Here is a 14856-nt window from a genome sequence, read left to right as displayed (position 1 = left end):
ATGGGTTAAAATGTTCACAAACTCTCCTCTTGCACCCACACCTATGGTGATGAATGTTAATATGTTAAGGATATTGAGGGTTTTGCATCTTACTTTTTGAACAAACTACAGTAGACAAAAGTACTAGTCATACTGGGTTTAATTTTATGTTGGGGAACATCAAGAGAAATAATAGGTGCTCTCTGAACACTGAGTTCTGGGTACATTTAGTAGGTACCATGTTTTAATTCATTTTCTGAACTCTAGATGAAAGAAAGTCTTATCTAGTTGATTAAAGTTAAACATAACAAGTCTATTGAACCATCAAATTACTGAGGCCGTTTGTGTCGGAGTCTGCTGAGGACAGGAATGTCTGAAGCGAAGGATGATAACCCTGGTAGCTAAGAGTTGATGTGACTTGTGGAGTGTCCTCTGAGCGTGCCACTAGAGTCTCTTTGTGACTGGAGAAGTAGTGACACATGTATCAAGTTTCTACTATGTGGAGATTTGATAACAGGTTTAATAACTATAGGAACTTTCATTATTTTGTGGCACCAGAACAAGATGGGTGAAGCTCTTGCCACACAAACATTTTGAATCTACCCAAAAAAATCAGTTTCAGACTTATTAACTGTGGTGTCCAGTATGCTTATGCATTTCTATGATTAATCTTGACTGGCTGACAGAGACCAGCTGCTCTAGGATGCAGCAGCCAATGGAAAGACTCAGTCCGAGCATTTCAAGGGGCCCCGCACCACTGTTACTGTCACAACTGACTGCCTTGCTCTCGGTTTCATCCTGTACATCAGAAATTGTACAGACTCACCTACAGGTCCCAGTCACAGTCTAATTAGTGAATTTGTCTGGAGAAATACATTGTGTCCTACAAACAGTACTAAAATACCTGCAGACAGAACATTGCACCTTGCCAGGCACTGGAAGACTTGTGAGAGCAGAGAGTGAGGAGCACTTACTTTATTTTTCCAGGAAAGTTAAATATATCTCAATACCTATGTATAAAGTACACATAAAATGCTACCCCACATTTTTTAGAAAACAGTAATTAGGGAATAGGATTTTTGCAAAGAAAATCAAGGTAGAATTAACAAGCTTGTGATATTCTGCTGAAACTTTGAAAGTACAGACCCCTGCGAACATGGAGTCTATTTACTATTTCACAGCTGTATCATTTGTGCCAAGAATGTATAAAGAATGCATGACTTGTGACCCCTAGTAGCAAGAAAGTAGAATGCACATAGTAACATACTGCAGCTTCTCACAAAGGAAACAGCCAAACTTGTTGCTAAAACTTCATTTACCTGAAGAAAGAATGTATATTGTTATGTAATAGATTAAGCTGAATGCTGCCACTTTGACCCATAAGACAGACAATTATTGAATGGATAATGTGCATGCGCGCGCACACTCGGGCACACACACACCGCATTCAGTTTCACATCTATAAACACATTCAACATGGCAAGAGCAGCGTTGGCTAGTCCCCTTGGGGGGAAAAAAAACTGGAATTCTCAAAAGTGTTTCTCTGGGTGTGTACAGTGGGCCAATATTTTGAAGTAAATTGTAACACGTTTCTCTTCAATTTGTATGTATTCCATATCTATGAAATTATCTTTAGTACATTACCTTTAAAAGGTGTGTGTGTGTGTGTGTGTGTGTGTGTGTGCACATGCACACGTGCACACACATCCCACAGCGATGTTCAGGCATGCATTAGAACTCAATAGAAAGAGATTAAAAGTGACAGACTTTCTAAATCCAAGACCAAGCAGTGTGTCAGAGTCCTCTTTGCCCACCTGCTGGTGCCTTACATGTTTTCCACCTCTGCCTGCAGCATGTCCATCCCTTTCTAGCTGGACAAGCCATTCACCATGTTAGGGCAAGCTTCATGGGCTCCTGCAAGCAGCCCCCAAAGTATTTTTCACAAATTAGAACCATGATGTGAAGGATTTACTGTCTGGTATGTTGGGGGAAAAGCCCCCTAAGAAACCAGAGTGTAAATAGATGGTGTCACCAAAGCTCAGAACGCTCAGTTTAAGTAAGCCACTCAAAGAGTAAAACATGACTCATGTGTGGGATCACGTGTGAGGAATTAGCTTGAGCCTAATGTGGAGTCTGTGCCCATCTGAAGAAAAGCAGGTGCAGGACTTCACATCTCTCTGCCCTGATGTGTGCAGGTGCAGGTGCAGGTGCAGGTGCAGGTGACTGGCTTGTCCGGTGTGAATCCTGCATTTGATGTGGAAGCATAAAGAGAATATGTTTTCCTGCCACACACTGCAGAGTGGAACTGGAATCCCCTCCAAACAGAGCTGATGACTGATTGGAAGTTCCGGTCTCAGAATTGTGCTTGGGGATTTATGTACAGTGCCTCTAAATTTTGCAATAGCTGTACAAAAATACATGATATTGATAAGAAAACGAAGACACTTTGGCATGACCTCCCTGGATTGCACAGAATAACATGCATTCCATTTCCAAGAAACAAATTTTGGTTCCATCTTTTTCAGGTCATAAAGTGATAGGTAGAAATGTTATTGTTTCCTCTTCCTCAGTGTTGAGTTCTGTGGCAAAGGATCAGGCAGAATACTGAATACTGTTTATTCTAATTTGGTGAGCCCAAATAAATGAGGGTAGCATATCCAGCAAATGTGTTGGTGTATATTTAGTTACAGGGAGTATGCAGTTTTTCCTTAAGACATCTCTGTGAACTCCAGGTGAAGTGGATTTAAACTTATTACATTTCACAGTTGATGTTCAACAGATCAAGTTGCTGAGGATCAAAGAACACTAATAAATCATAATACATCACTGGGAAACCTACTCTTTGTCCACCTATGGTAAAGGATCTAAACACCTGGGTCATTACCTGTGTCTTCTACAAAATGTGCAAAGCCCCTGAAACCTTTCAAAAAAGATGCAAATGTGATTTTATGAGTTGGAGAGCAGAGACTAAGCACAGATACGGGAATCCATAGACAGCCACAGGTAGAGAGAAATCAGAAAGACCAATAATAAGCAACTCTCCTCAGAAAAGAGATTTTTGATAAAGTATTTCAAATGATAAAACATATGAAGGACAATGAAAATAGATACCTGTAGTGATGATTTTGGCATCCTGTTTTGTTTTTTTTTTTTAAAAAAAAAAACCACAAACATATTGCAAGAATATGCTTTCATTTTAATCCCAAGTATGGGGTATGGGGTTGCTTTAGATTGTCCACAGCAGCCGACTGATTCGCCTCATGCTGAAGCAGGGCTGTTATTTTGCCAGCAGCAGATAGTTTATGCAATTGTGTGATTTGGGGGATTCTAAGTGTATATAAATGCTAAGGCCCTGAGAGACAAGGTAGGCTGTGGATTGCTGGCTGTTGTTTGGCTGCTGTTTGTTGTTGGTAGTGGTTTGTTAAGTAGTCACACAAAAAGAAGAAAGAAGAAATTAGATATCCTGGCAGTGGCAGCGAAGATCAAACTTGCCCCAAGGAACTGGACACCCCTAATCAGCAGGAAGTAGTCTAATGATGGCACTACCTCCTTTCCCCTCTAGTCTGTTTTTCTTTCCTATCTAGTGTTAGGGGGTTGAAAGGATGGTAAGAGCAGAGAAGGGCAGAAGAAAGAACACAGAAAGTAGCAAAGGCTGCTATCGCTGTGTGAAAAGCTTGGCAAAGGGCAAACATATCAACAATGAGAGGAATCAGATGAAGCAGGGATGGTGTGGTTGAATGGCTCAGCAGAAGGTGGCTGTGACTTCACCTCCTCAGCCTCCAACTCTCCAGGTTTAATGCTGTCTTAATGAGACGGAGACCCTCTAAGAACCAGGAAGCCTGTGCTTATGTTTAGAAGTGGAACTTCCACTTCTACATTTGAACTTAGATGGTTTTATAGATTGCATTTCTCAGTCGAAATACTGCATATTCTGAAGATACACATTGGAGTTTTTTTTTTTTTACACTTACGTCTGACTGTATGTTGTGTTCCTTGTTTTCTCGTGATTTCCAATTTTTCCCTGTATCCTCTCATGACAGGATTTTATTTTAGGGCAGAGTTAGCCTTTTACAATAGGGACTTGAGCCATATGAATGTAAACAGTAAATCAGAAATAGTCAGGTAAAATATAAATGCTATGGGACTTTGAGAGGTAAATAAAGGAAATGTGAAAGCAGAGTAATCAAGATATGGGCTATGAAGGAAGTTGGACCATACATGAAATTGTGAGCTATAAGAAAAGAAAAAAAAAAGAAGAAGAAGAAGAAGAGTCAGCTTCGGGCAAAGGCGACATTTAGGAGACACTGGGTGAAGAGTTTTGAGAAATTGTGAACTTTAAGCACTGCAAAAGAACATTATGAAGAAAACTGCCTCGAAGAACACCCTGTGACATCTGTCTGGTGTTTTGTGTCTGTAAGTCAGATGAGCCTCCGTTCTCACTGGAGAGAACCTTCCTTGTTCTTCTTGTTTAGAACAAAGCTACTTTTGGATAGAATTTCACCTTCCTAAAACTCCATAGCAGGTTTGTCCTGATGGAGTGAGCCCTGGGATCACTGCTGGTCCCCACAGACTCACCTGGGCAGCCCAGCTGTTGCCAGGCAGCATGTGGGACTTTATGTCCTTCAATTAGCTCATCACGAGCAGCTGGCACTGTCCAGGAAGGAGGCTTAAATGAGTTTCCAGTTTAATGGCTACCAAAGGGCATCAGATTAGTCATTCCATTGCTTCCAACTCTAATTAGTATTTCGACCGAGTAGAAATGTTATAGGATCCATGGTTTCATGGTGCATGCATTTTTCTGAGCTTTTCATTTGGCAATGATTTTAAAGGTCCAGGCTATCAAATTTCATATATAAATGGACCCCCCCCCCACACACACACACATTGCGAAAAGAAACCACAACGAATTAACTACCAATTGCATTTGTTATGTGAATTGTATAAATAACCCAGATACTCAGACCTAATAGTGACACCAACTGCTGGGGGCGCCAAAGCTTTGATTGACTTCAGGAAATTCTTTGACTTGAGGGATCATAGGGATCCCATTCCACCAAACTTCCCTTCGACGTATCTTTCCTCCTTCTTTGGTTCACACTGTGGCACAATATCCTTTTTCAGTTTCCGACTTTAAATGGTCAGATAAATTAGGAAAGCATCGAGCGTGCTTTCCCATTCAGCGAGGTTTCTGAACAAAGCTTGTTCTTTTCTGTTGGAAGCTTCATCCTACTGTTAAGATCTGAATGTATGGCTGACTTTTCAGTCGCTGTTAATCACTTTGGGCCTTAAGATTTTAGATAAACGGAAATAGTGATGGAAACGTTCTTGCGTGTGGGTGTAGAGTTCAGACGGACACCACAGGAGTGAAACCGGAAGAAGGGGTCCTTCGGCATTGCAGAGGCTCATGCTTACTTCAGGCTGCCCTGTGGAAAAGGCCTGACACCAAAAACGCCAGGGTACCTGCTCCCTACTCATACATCTATTACAAGAACTTGACAAATGCACATGTTCCGGCTTTGACTGTGCTCCCTCTGCTTCTCTAGGTCTCTCTGTCTTCACCGTGACTTGGAGTTCTGGACTTGTCTGTGTAAAACACAGCACTCACCTTAAAGGAAGGAAGAGGTCATTTATTCTGGAGCCAGATACAAGTTAGCCATGGCCCAGGAACATGGATTCAGGTTGCCTCAAATAGCATATTCCAATGTGTAAAAGGTTTTATGAAGTTTTTATAGCTACCTAATAAAAGGAAATCATAAATCAAGGCACTTTGAAAATACATTGGGAGAAACATTAGGTTAGCGCCATATAAATCTGTGTTATAGGTTTCAGGTGTTATCTGATGACAGTTTTAGCTTTCAGGTTGTTGGAAGCTAATAATCTGTTAAATTGATGCATCCCAAGGGGTTTCGTTTTATGGTGCTAGACAAAAAGGGGCAATGGATGGAAATTAAAGGGACAAAAAAAAAAAAGAAAGAAAAAAAAAAAAAACCTAACCCAAAATAATTTGGCTGCGGATCTGCGTCATTCTTACTCTCCACAACCAGAACATTCTAACCAGTCAATCAACCCTGTAGAACCTGTAGCGAAGTCGTGGCTTTTCTCTAGGACACTCACTTCACAGTAATGAAGTGATGACTTCTCTCCATTGATCTACTCCCAGTTATGCAGGAGACAGAACTATTTGCTTAGCTGCTGTTGTGCTTTTCTCCTGTGTGGTAGATTAAAAGACCTCGCTATACTTAAGTACTTTAATTCATTAGTACCTTCATTCATGGCCAGTAATAGTTTTACTTTTAGAATTCTATTTCCTAAAGTCATAAATACAGTCTTCGTGTGACATTATTATTCTCTTTTAGACTGGCTCCCTTGGCCCTCACTGGCTCTGGCTTTAAATCATGGTAACTACTGATGGGCTCTGCACTGGTGCTTGGGTCTTCTTTGCCCATGACTCTGTTTTCATATGCTGTGATGTAGACACGAAGGCTTGATTTATTTCCCCATTGATAAGGACATAGACCACACACCTCATCGATGAAAGGGAGCGGGAAGAGTCAGGGTGTCTCCTTTGTGCTGTTTCCAAGGACATCAACAAACAGCTCACTTGCCTAAGTGGATCTTGATTTCTGAGTGATTTTCACCTCAGTCATTGCTGTTCACAGTCCTGGCTTTTATTTTCTGTGGTTTGATTTATTTCTATAATTAATTTGTCAGATTAATATTTTGTTAATATTAACATTTTGTTGTAATATTAATAGAAATGAATCCACTCAATTTATCCTCCACACATTCTCTCTTCTTTTAGTTGACTCCAGTAGATTTTCTATATAACTTTATATTCATTTAAGGTAAACACTCTCAATAGGCTCAATAAAAATTCGCTCATCCTCTGACAAACTGATTCTCAGAAAGCATTTTTGTTATATAGCAAAACATATTTAAAATTACACTTTATTGTGTGTCTCATACTTTACACTGGTGATGCATAGAAGTGTATACCAATACTTTAATTTTATACCAAGATTTCTGGTTACACTCTGCTGTTATTTCTAACAATGTACCTGTACATTTCATTATGTTCATGGCATTTCATTGTATGTTTGCATAAAGGTTGATCTTGACCATCAACCTGATGAGATTTAGGACCACCATGGAGCCACACCTTTGAAGATGTCTATGGGAGGGTTTACAAAAATGTTTAGTGAAGGGTGTAAGATTCACCCTAAAAGTGGGCAGCACTGACGGGTGTGCTTGGGTCCTGCACTGAATAACAAGCAGGACATGTCCTGGGCAGCAGCTCTCAGTACTCCATGCTTCTGACTGTGTGAGTGTGGTGCCCCGCTCCTGCTGCCATGCTACCCCGGATATGAGGGCCATGTCTCTTGTTAAATTGTAAAGTAAAGAAATCCCTTCTTTCCTTAAGTTGCTTCTTGTCAAGTATTAGACACTTTAATGAAAGAACAAACTAATGCAGTGGTCTTTCCTGTTCACTAAAATGCCCACACCCTCAATGGACAAGGTAGTACCAAGCCTGAGAAGTAGCTACACAGGCCATGTTTTTCTCATCCCAGGACACTATGGCTGAGGCTGGCCTTTTATCTTTAGATTAGTTTTTAGAGTGAAGACAAATATTTTGCATTTTAAGACCCTGTTTTAGAATTGTAAACGAGTGGATTTTTTCTATTCACTTTACAGCCCCTAGTCCCTCCTCTCCTCCCAGCCCCATCCTAAAAGTTCCTCCCCTCATTATATTACTTCCCTTCTCAGAGAAGAGGAAGCCCTTCTTAAGTTCTACCGGACCCTGAGACATCTAGTAGCTGTAGGCCAAAGTGTATCATATCCTAATGAAACCCAACTAGGCAGTCCAGTTACAGTAAGAGTATCTAATGGTAGGCTAGTGAGTCAAAGACAGCCTCCGCTCTAGTTGTTAGGGGACCCACATGGAGACTAAGCTGCACATCTGCTACAAATGTGTAGGGGGCCCATGTCTAGCCCCTTCGTGTTCTTTGGTGGTTCAGTCTCTGTGAGCCCCATGGGCCCAGGTTAGTTGTTGCTGTAAGTCTTCTTGTGGTGTCTTTGACCCCTTTGGCTTGCTCAATTCTATCCCCTACTCTTCCAGATGTCTCCCCAAGCTATGCCTAAGGTTTGACTGTGGGTCTCTGAATATGTTTCCATCAACTGCTGGATGAAGCCTCTCAGGAGACAGTTATGCTAGGCTCTGGTCTGCAAGCATGGCAGAGTATCATTAACAGTGTCAGGTATTGGCTATTCACCAAACAAGGAACGAATGGATTTTAACTTTATTTACATTTTTCTTGTTTATTTTCTCCATTTTATCTAAAGTTCATCCAGGCAGATAAAATGAATTTTACTTTCTTATTGTGAGTTAGGGGAAAAAATGAAATTCTTGCTCCTTTTTACATAAAACTACCTTTGTCTAAAGTTACTATTGTAAGAATATATATAGTTGGACATCTTTAATCCCACCACTTAGGAGGTAGGTCCAGGCAAATCTCTGTGAGTGCAAGGCCAACATAGTGTATATAGCAAGTTTCTGGACAGTCAGGACCACAGAGCGACAGAGTGAGAGATCCTATCTCAAAAAAAAATTGACAGAAATGTATATGTAGTGTCCTCTCCTCAGTTCTTTTACACTCTCTCTGAGAACAGCTGGAGACATTTTGTTTTGTCTTCTTAGTAAAATTGTAGGTAGGTGTCTGCTAGTCCTCTGTAGGTCATTCTGGTTTTCTATGTTCTGTTTCCATATTTGTTTCCTGCTTTTAAATTCTCTTGCTGAACTTTTTTAGTTGTCTTTAAAAATCCATTTTATCTGAATACTTTGTCTCTCTTAGAATTTATTGATTTAAATTTCCTCCAGTATTATTTAGTGGTATCTCAAAATTTTAATATATTTATCGCTATTTTGTTCCAAATGCATTTTCCCATTTTGAATTTATTTTTTTGTCTATGAGTTATTTAGAAGTTCACATTTGAACAAAACCTAATGGCTTATTCTATTTTGCTGTTCTGCTTGCAATGAGTGTCTGTTTATTTCCACATACTAGAAACCACTACTGAACGTTACCAAAGACTTCTCACTTATATACATAACCTCCATTGAAGATAGAATGGATTTTTATTAACATACTTTGAAAGCCCGGTAATGTTTCATTATCGAGCATGCTTTTAATGTCTCCTTAATTAAATAAACAGTTGTAGTTTTAATGTTCACATCTGCTATGCCTCGCTAGCATTTTATTACCTAGTTTATTAATTAATAAGAAGCATTTTATATTTCGATGGTGAATTTTTCAATATCAAGGATGAAAAGTGGTGTGCCCCTAGTGCTGACAGATGTTACACAGAAAATAATAGAAACTATATATAAATGACGGGAAGCGATCTAGGCATACACTTGTATTAACAATACAGAACCAACAAACAAGAAAGGGGTGAATTCAAAATGTGGATGAACCTCTTTTGCACTATATGAAGGGAGAGAGGCCAGACACAGCAGAATAAAGCAGAGCAGGATCCCCTTCACATTTTTTATAAAGGCAAAAGTGACTCGTGACTTGGGAGCCTGCATTGTTTGGCTGGTGGTGGGAAAGAAAATAACTAGAAAGTAGAAGAGAATTGAGTGTGGTACCTGCATCTGCTACCTTGACAGGACACACTTTGTGACATTACTCAAGCTGCCACTTAAGCTTGGCACACTTCTGTCTTCAATAAAATTTTTTTTAAAAAAAAAAATCAATCTGGATTATAAAGTCATTTTTCCTGCTACATTTTCTGAATCTATTATGGCATTCTTACCTTCTTATTTGAAATAGACATTTTTTTTTTTTTTTTGTAGAGCATTTTAAAGCTCCTGGCAGAGTTGTGTGGAGGTACAGAGATTGCATCTATGAAGCCATGGTAACCAACCTTGCACACAGGATCAGCACATGAAGGACTTACCTGTCTCCCTGTCAGTATTTGCACAGTGGCAGAGAGCATTGTTTCTAGGGCAGATTGTGTCACAAGTTGAACTTGTTGCCTGTGACTCAGATGTTTACTGTATTTATACTGAAATGTGACTGCATTTTTTTTTTGCTCCAGGATAATTTAAATCAAAATCATTTTATTCTATACTAGCAAGCCATGAGAAGGTAAACATGACTTGAAGTAAGACATAAAAAGCATCATGCCATCTATATATGCCCCCTTCCCTGGGTTGGCTTCTACATTGTTTTCTGACCCTGCTACACACACACACACACACACACACACACACACACACACACACATCCTGTTATCTATCCTTCCTCAGGTCCTGTAGTCCTTATGTCTCCAGACTCTGCTGACTATTTTCCCCAAGTTATTACCATCCACTCTCCTCCAGGCCCTACTGATGCTCCCCTCCGCAACCCATACCTTGTGAAGAGCTCACATACTTGTCTTGAATCATTTCCTCCTCAGTTCCTCAGGATACTCCTGGATCACTCACTACTTGCCCAGTGACAGCCTTCTGGGTCTTTACTCACAGCCTCAGACTCCATACTACAAGGACTACCTAGCTATTGACCCAGCTGTGCATTTTTTAGAGTCCCATCTCCCACTATGCTGGGTAGACTGTATCTGACTCCACCCTGCTCCTCCTCAGCTCAGAGCTGAAGCAGGTTGAGCGCAGCAGCCGCAGTGTCTCTGTGCCTGATTTGTATCTAGCATCTGAAAGGCCTATGGCATATTGTAGCTCCTAATGAGGTGTTGCCCTCTGCACGGATGAGTCACCAGGTGAATGACAGCAACAGGTCCAGAGTGCTGAAGTCTTACCTGTGAAGGATTGGTTTACTAGTCTGTTAAATATACATGGAAATCGCAGTCAAAATTCAGCTGAGGAGTTCTTCAAGATGATCTTAATTGCTTTCCTTTAAAAAAGAATTAAAATTAATTATATATTCATCTCCACCTCAATATCAGCCCCCTCTCCTCCCAGCCTCCCTCCTGCAGCTCCTCCCTCATTCCCCCTCCTCCTCTCCTCTGAGAAGGGGGAGCAGCCTATGTGTATCATGCCCCCAGACACACCCCATCCCTGCACACCAGTCACTGCAGGACTAGGCACAACCTTTCTCATTGAGGCCAGACAAGGTGGCCCAGTTAGGGGAATGAGATCCAAAAGAAGGCAGAAAATCCAGGGAAAACCCACTTCCAGTTGTTCGGGTACCCACATGAAGACCAAACTGCATATCTGCTACATGTTTTCAGGGGACAAGGGGGCTAGGTCTGGTCTATTCTTGCTCTTTAGTTGGTAGTTCAGTCTCTGGGAAGCCCCAAGGGTCCAGGTTAGTTAACTCTGTGATCTTCCTGTGGAGTCCCTGTCCTTGCTGGGTCTCTCAATCCTTCCCTTGACTCTTCTACAAGACTCCCCAAACTCCATCTAATGTTTGGCTGTGGTTCTCTGCATCTGTTTTAGTCAGCTGTTGGGTGGAGCCTCTCACAGGACAAATATGCTAGGCTCCTGTCTGCAAGCAAAAAGTATCATTAATAGAGTCAGGGATTGGTTCTTGCCCATGGGATGGGTCTCAATTTGAGGCACTCATTGGTTGGCTATTCCCTCTGTCTCTGCTCTGTCATTGTCCCTGCACATATTGTAGGCATTGCTACTCTTAGAAGATATGATAGTATGCATAAGTGATCCCAAAAATCTACCAGAGAATTCCTACGGCTGATTTAAACACCTCCAAAGTGTCAGAATACAAAATTAACTCAAGGAAATCAGTAGCCCTCCTTAATTTGCTTTCTTTAGTTGTGTTTGTTGTTGTTTGTATTCTAAAAAGATATTACATATTATGCTAAAAACGGAACTCAATGTTTAGAGTCATAAAAGAGATACATTAGAATCATGCTTCATTTAATCAACATACTGTGCATCATAACATGCTTAATTTCTGTTCAAACCAGTATCCTTAAATAAATAAGTGTACATCTTAGGCATTGTGTGTAGTTCTGAGGAACAGATAAAATAATGCCTTTGAAGATTCCTCCCATGCTTTTGTTAGAACCCCATTCCAATTCCTGGTATACTGTCCAGTATTGTTTTAATATTTTTATTAATAAACCAGGTGCAGGTTGCTATTGAATTTAGAATATTTCATATCTTTTCTTAGAATTTTTAATTAGTGACATTCCAATGTTTCCATGTTTAGATATCATGTGAGATTGTATGCCCCATGTGGGTGCAAAGACATGACCCACATGTTCTCTCTACTGTGGGCCATGTGACCTGCATGTCCTTGCCAACGTGGATGATGTGACCTGAATGTCCCTGCCAACACAGATGGTGTGACCCAAGTCTTCTAGCCCCTTCTAGTCAGAAAGCATTACAACCCATCCAAAAACCCAAGTACAAAACTAAATTAAATGAAATTACTCACAGAAAATGCTACACTGAAAGGCTTGCTTGCAAACTTGTGCATGAAAAATGTGTCATTTATAGCTGATCGTTGATTGCATCCCTGAATAACGCTGGCCCAGGTGGTTTGTTACTGTGGAGTTTATTAGGTGTGAGCAAATGAGGAACCAGACATCCTAAGAAATAACTGTCAACAGATCCATAACCAGGTCATGCCTTGAGAGAGTCATGGATTAATGATCTGTCACTTCCAGTAAACACACGTCTCAAACCCCTGGACCCATAAGTATTGCACTGAAATTGCATTAAGCAAGGAAGGCATTTAATATTTGTTGATATGCTATCTAAAAATAGCAAGGTGTCAGTTCAAAGGAACGCTCTTACCTCTCTCTGGCACTGTTGACTTCATCAGAAGAATGTATTCCCAGTTAGATCCTACAATATCACATAACAACAATGTTAACATGCATGGGAATGTGAGCTGAGAAACCTGCAATCCTCCCATGTATACATTGATTCAGGAAAGCAACCTGCCTGGGAAGGAGGGTCCTGAGGAGCTATTGCAGCAGAAATCACCCTCATCTCCTCTCACCCCTCCTGAGTAAGGATGTCATAAAGAAAGCACCAGCCTTTTATGCTCACTGATCTGGACCTCATATTATCTAGTATTTTTCTAATATTTTCTTTAATAAACCAAATTTGGGTGGATATTGAATTTAGAATATTTCTTGGAATTTTAAATTAGTGACATTCCAGCTTTTGCATGTTTTACCTTGAGAAAGTAGACTTGAGGTGACATTTGGTAGGGAGACAAGCAAGAAGAGGAAAATCCAGTCACTTGGGAGTTTCATCAGGCACAGCACAAATCCTGAGAGACCTTACTCTTCAGGACATGCATACAAGAGCATCTTCCATGACCCCAGGCATAGGGGTCAGGAGCTTATTGTCAGAGTTGGAGAGTTTGTCATTCACTCCACTTTCCTGTGAGAACACTCCATTTCCCCTTGTTCCGGGAACTGTTCTCTAGGCCAGTAAGAAGTCTCCGTGCCCATCTACCTGGTTGATTTGCCTGGTTTCCAAGCATCCATCCTGCCTCTGTCTTCCTCAACTTGGCTTCTCTCAGGATATTCTTATAACTGGCTTCAAGTAACTTTACAGTGGTGTGGCTTTATTTGCGGTCTGTATCTATTTGAGGATAGTTGTGCCATTTGACTTTGAAGATGTGCCTTTTTGTCTCTTTTCGAAATGTATGTTGCTCACTAATTTGTTCAAACATCCTTGCTGCCTGTCTGCCTTCCACTTTGGGGACATACTTCACACTCTAAGTAGTCAATGCTGTCAAGTGGTCACTAGTGTTCTTTTTATTATTTCTTCAATATTTCAGGATTTTTAAAAGTTTGGCTCATTTGTTTGTTTTATTCTTTAGACTTATGAATACTTTTTATGCAGGGTCTAGTCTTTTAAAATCATATCTAAGAAATTTTCCACACTTGGTGTCCCACTTTTCCCCTGTCTTTAAGTTTAATTTGGTTTTAAAATAATGTCTGTCTCTCTCTCTCCAACTTGTATGTGCTTTTCATTATCTTTGTAAGCAAAGTTAATGCTGTTTGCATAGCTGATTTTATTGTCCTAACTCATGACCTCCATTGCAGGTGACACTTTTATCTGTTTTCACCCAGTGCTTGACAGTGTCATTGCACATTAATATGTTTCATTTTTGCATGCCTAGTAGTTTTTTATTGAGTGTCAGCCATTGCAAGCGTTACTTTGGTTGCATCCTGAATATGTTTTACCCTGCCGATGTCCCCAAGTATCATTCTCTGACTTGTACACAGCTGCTCTTCTGATCTTACTTTATGCTTTATGAAGTATGACGAGACTATCTTGTTTTGCCCATTTTTTTGAAGCATTACTTTTGGAATTACTTTATCTAAGTTTTGACAAATGACTCTGTTTCTTGTCTCTTAGATTGGCAGCCATAAAATCACTCCCATCTGTGTAGTATCCAAATTCTATTTTCTCATTTCTTTTGAATGAGCTGACTAGGTCCTAGCTCTGGCCCAGGGCTGGTAGCAGACCTGTCCTCTCCTGTGATATATCCTTGGATAACCTGCAGCAGGCCCCAGGCCCTGCTCACCGAGCCTCTTGGCTGGCTGGCTTTTCTGCATCACCAGCTCCAGCTGTGTGTCTGTGTCATGACCTGGAGCATCACCACCCTGCTTTCCTGAGAACAAGTAGGATTACATAATGCTTGCTGATTTTTAACATCTTTAGGGACATTTTCTTGTTCACTGCTTGATATCAAGACCTTTTGTTCTCATGTCATCTGATATTTAATTTGTTCAAGGGAGGAAGAGTTATTTAGTGTCAGTTATAGCTTGTATGCCAGAAATCAACATATCCCACAGAGTGACACTAAAAGGACATAGAATATGGACCTTAATATGAAAAATGGGAAATTCAAATATGTCAAATTAAATCAATCA

Source organism: Arvicanthis niloticus, chromosome 11 (assembly GCF_011762505.2).
Source record: "Arvicanthis niloticus isolate mArvNil1 chromosome 11, mArvNil1.pat.X, whole genome shotgun sequence".
NCBI classification, from domain to species: domain Eukaryota; kingdom Metazoa; phylum Chordata; class Mammalia; order Rodentia; family Muridae; genus Arvicanthis; species Arvicanthis niloticus.
This window is presented reverse-complemented; position numbering follows the sequence as displayed.